Genomic DNA, 4621 nt, shown 5'->3' on the forward strand with positions numbered 1-4621 from the left:
TGAAAAGAGCCGAGAGGGATAAGGTGGGGGTGGGGGTAGGGGGCCCGCAGCTCGCAGGCATCAGCTGTCGCTGCACCGCCAGGAGCTCCAAAAGCCAGCACGGCCTGTGAAAGAAGGAATCAGGGTCACGTCTCTCTTCTACAACTTTGCCATACGTGCCACGAAGGCTGCTTTTGCAGCAGGTTTCAGCCAAGGGATTGGGAAACGACATCTGAAGGGTGATAGGATGTGTCCTGTATGAGTGCCCCACGCCCCGCGGGCTGCTGTCACACAGGGAAAACACAGTGAGACACTGCAGAGACCACCCCCCCCCCCCATAGCTTTTTGGCTGAATGCTCAAAAATCTAGATTTTTCACATCTGTTGGCAACAGAGGTGCAGAACCGGGAGAGTCACTCCAGGGGAGGAAGGCCCACAGGCCCGGGAACCGGCCCCCACCAACACGTGGTGTCATTTGTACCCAGCATTCAGGGCTTTCCATCTCGTCCGGCCAGCTGCTTTTCCAGCCTGCTTCCCCATGACAAGCCTTCCGGAAGCTTCTGCATCGGCCCCACTGGCCCCGAGAACTTGCCCGTCTCTTTCCCTGGACCCCTACGTTTCCCCAGCTCATATCTGCCCTTCTGCCCATCCATTCTACTGAGAGTTCTTCTGTTTCTCTGCGAAACCTTCCTTCTTCCTGTGAGCTCACACAACTAAAAGTCACAGGTTTTTTGTTTTTTGGGGTTTTGGGTTTTTTTTTTTTTTTTTAATTATTTGAAGGGACTTTAGATACCTTGCCTATGTTACAAATTGAAAAATCTGGACCAGAAAAGTTGCACGGTTTGACAATCTTATTCAACTCTGCGCTTGGAAAACATGGACTGAAGTCCAGGTTTTCAACTCACTTACCACTGAGCCCTACTAAATACTGGGGACACCACTCTTCTAGCAAATGAAAGTTTGTGCGACTGTATTCTTTCCTCTGTCGTCGCTTAACCTTTGGGGTTTGGTTTCTGATCCTCCATTTGATTCTACGGGCTCCAAGGCAGGGATCCGAGGTAAGCTCTGTATTCCCAAAGAGATCTCTCAATCCAAATCACGGATCCCTGATGCTGTCGAGAATCTCTGGCATAAATGTTTATTGACATTCGTATCGATTCAGTGATCAGGTGGCTTTTCACCTTCCAGCGCAAACGTCTATGAAAGGCGGGCTGTTTCCCTCCACTGCAGGGTCTGGGGTTGGGGTACAGATCTCAAGCGTGCCCCCCTCCCATTGTGAACTCTGGCTGTTTTCATCGCAGTACGTGACGTTCTGGACTTCCCCCCCAAGACTCTGGTTCCATCTCAAAGCCCTGTCCTTAGCATTCCCCACACTGACCACACTGGAAGTGATACCATAGGCTCAGTTTTCATGCAGAGACGCAGTATATGAGGAAGTAAAAAAAAAAAAAAAAAAAAAAAAAAAAGGCAAGGGCAAAACAGGGCTGCTTTGTTCCCTTTAATGTCAGGTTTGGTGGGTTGCAGAGTTTGGGGCAGGCTTTGGAGGCCAACAAATGACACCATACTGCCTCTTCCGTATTCTCCAGGGAACGTGGCTGCTGAATTCCTTTTGCAAAGGAATGTGGGACAGTTTCAGCTTAGCGCTTCAACTAATTGCATAGTATCACGGCCTTTCACAGCCCGGATTTAAACTTTTGGGTCTTTGGACGCAAGCTTATGGTAAAATGAAATATCACTCTTGCCCGGGTCATTCGCGTATTCTAGGCACTATGGAAATACTGATCTACGGTCTTCAGCATTGCCAGGCGGAAAACCATGGTCAAGCCTCTTGGGGATGCCTCCCTCCCGCTGCCTAAGTCAAGCCCCGCTTCCCACCTCTGTGCACAAATATTTCCTCCCGTAACCTTAGAGAAGGTCGGATTACATGGCAAACACCTATCAGTTCCCACCTCCTAAGCAGCTCCTTTTTTCTTGGTGCCGTGTGGTAGGTGGGGGAGGGAGGGGGAGTCCGACTTGGTGTCAGATTTGAGTTCCAACAGCAGGGATCCTGCTTCCTGGCCGTGTGGAGTTAAGTGAGTGCACGTCTCCAAGCCTCAGTTTCCTCATCTCTAAAATGGAAACGATAAGGCCAGTCTCAAGGGGTTGTTGAGAGCGTTAATGAGGTCATGGGTGAGACGCACCCTGTACAGTGCCTGGCACACGGGGGCACCGAATGCCTTCAGGTGTTGTTCTTGCCATTATGACTGTGGTAATAACAGTATCTTTCGCGAGGTTAACAAATAAAAAGGGGGTGCCCGGGTGGCTCGGTCAGTTAAGCGTCCGACTCTTGATTCCGACTCAGGTCGTGATCTCACGGTTTGGTTCCTGAGCTCGAGCCCCTCGCGGGGCTCCGTGCCTATAGCGCGGGGCCGGCCTGGGATTCTCGCTCCCTCTCTTTGTGCCTCCCGCGCCTCACGCCATCTCTCGCTCCCCCTCAAAATAAATAAAGAAACACTTAAAAATAATAATAGAAAATAAACAGAACCGGTCAGGTGAATCCTTACAATGCCATGTTAAAACCCTAGCAGATAGTAAGGGCCGTTCCTTGCCATCAGTCTGTTAGTCCTTCCTGTTCCGCTTCGGGGCCCGAGTCATCCGCATTTTTATTGTGTAATTTGGCTTTGGTCCACCTTCCGCTGTATTCCACGTTGTTCTGTATTCCACAGAACCTGACACGAAGCCATATGTATGGTAGTGCATTATAAAACATAGAACAGAGAGAACTGATTATTTTTTATTTCACCAGCCAGCCTACTACGCCACGTAATCACGATGACAACGTCCACCATGCCGACCAGTGCTCTGGTCTGGGGACGGTGGACGGGGATGGCTCACGGTCACGTTCTGAGCAGCAACCTGCCCCCCGCCCCCCAATTCTGCGTTGTCAACACTGGGGAGAGCTTTCGGTTCTACGCGCGCAGGACCCAAGCCGTTCGGGGGCTGCTGGGAACCGGACCTGGAAGGGACACAGAGGTTGAGCAGAACAAACTAGGTCCCTCTTGCTGAGCAGCTGACTGACGCCCGCCATTTCCCACAATCCTCCCGGCCATTGTCAAGGCCAGAAGCTGTGGCCTCCATTTTAATGAAGAAATGGGGATCCAGAAAGATTGAGTAACCTTGTCGGAATCGAGCGAGGCTCTCTGACTCGACGGCCATGTGCTTCCCCACCATGCTGCCCGGACTCCCCAGCGGTATGGGCGGGCCTCCCTGGCCCATGCCCGGGAAGCACGCTTCGTTTTCTGAATTACTCACTGCTCTCTGAGGCATCTTGGACAACTGGATGACAGCTTTCACACATGTTTTCATCTCTCTCCTGCCTCCCTGGGCGTGTCAGGAAGTCATTCGCTGCACGCTTTCCAGAATGATAGGCTTGAGGCGGACTTTCAAATTATGAGGCTCGTTTGAACGAAATTAAATGTTCCGCCTGATGTCTTCCACGGGGCCTTGAACCCATCTCCAACAAGGTTCTTTCTGATTGAATCTGGTTTTAAGAAATGTACTTTCGCTTAACTCGCCTTCAGTAGCCCCCCCCCACCCCCACCCCCCTGTCCTGCTACTGCTACTTGGAAGAAAATTGGTGTACGAAATCAGAGACCGCTCCTTGTAGTGAGTACACTTGGAATTTCCCCACAAACACACACTCCCATGACAACCAAACAAAAAGCGAAAAGGAAGGAGAAACTCACTATCTTAAAGCCGCCAGCTGTAATTCCTTTCTGCTAAAAACTGTGGTACAACATAGATTCTATTTAAATGTTTGTTATTTTTACGGCTGACGGAATAGACACTGAGCTTACAAGTCCTTTCTGTTATTCTGTTTTGCCTCTGAACTGGTGCGGAGAAATCGCTCCCCAATGAGTGAATTGATGCATCGGTTTGATAAATCTGACCCATCCACCTAGCCCACCTGGCCAAGAATCATTTTGACAATTTCCACTCTCTCCCCCTCTCCCCCAGACTGTCTGGACTGGCGTACCTCTCTGTGGCTCAGCGAGGAAGCACTTGATATGGTGTAGGCCAAAATAATCCACCTGTTTCTGGCTTTCCCCTAAAAGTAACTCGCGCTTGAACATCACTGATGACAGCTGAGCCTTCTGTTCTAAAAGGAATTGTACACGTATTTAGCTCTATGAGGTTTACTTCCCAGCCACGCCATTAGCCAGGTCTATGTACGGATGTAATTCACGTTCACAACTCTGCGGCCAAGAAAGGTTCGATTTTATGTGTCATCGTCACTTTCATTTGTCTCATTAGAGCCTCTAAGCTGGGAGGCTGGGTGACGAACTCCGCAAGCTGATCGCCCCCGCCCCCGTGATGGTTCCTTTCTCTGTAAGAGGAGATAAGGTTTTCCTGTGCAGTAAACTCTCCAGATATGCTTATCCCCGGGTACTTTAAAAATCAGAGCTGGGGCGCATTTTTCTCTCCATAAATCACCACCGAATGAGCCCGTGACAGATCAGTAGCTAGAATGACTCCCAGCCAATCCTGGGATAATTCCTTTCTTCTTGAGCAGAGGCTTTCAATGCCCCGGGGCTCCCCTCCCTCTTATCAGAAGACACCATGCAGTGTGCAGTGGGTTTTAATTAACTCCCTAAATGTGCTGG

The 4621-nt window shown here is 50.3% G+C and overlaps 1 long non-coding RNA gene across 1 annotated transcript; it reads right to left on the minus strand.

Annotated features, from left to right (window-relative positions):
- Window positions 1-2145: 2145 nt before the first annotated feature.
- On the minus strand, window positions 2146-4199 carry LOC115507081. Its single transcript, XR_003966553.1, has 3 exons — window positions 3994-4199; window positions 3270-3498; window positions 2146-2973 (listed from the first exon to the last, which is right to left on the minus strand). It is a non-coding gene; the product is annotated as an uncharacterized LOC115507081 (long non-coding RNA).
- Window positions 4200-4621: the final 422 nt, after the last annotated feature.

The sequence above is a fragment of the Lynx canadensis genome, chromosome X (assembly GCF_007474595.2).
Source record: "Lynx canadensis isolate LIC74 chromosome X, mLynCan4.pri.v2, whole genome shotgun sequence".
Taxonomy (NCBI): domain Eukaryota; kingdom Metazoa; phylum Chordata; class Mammalia; order Carnivora; family Felidae; genus Lynx; species Lynx canadensis.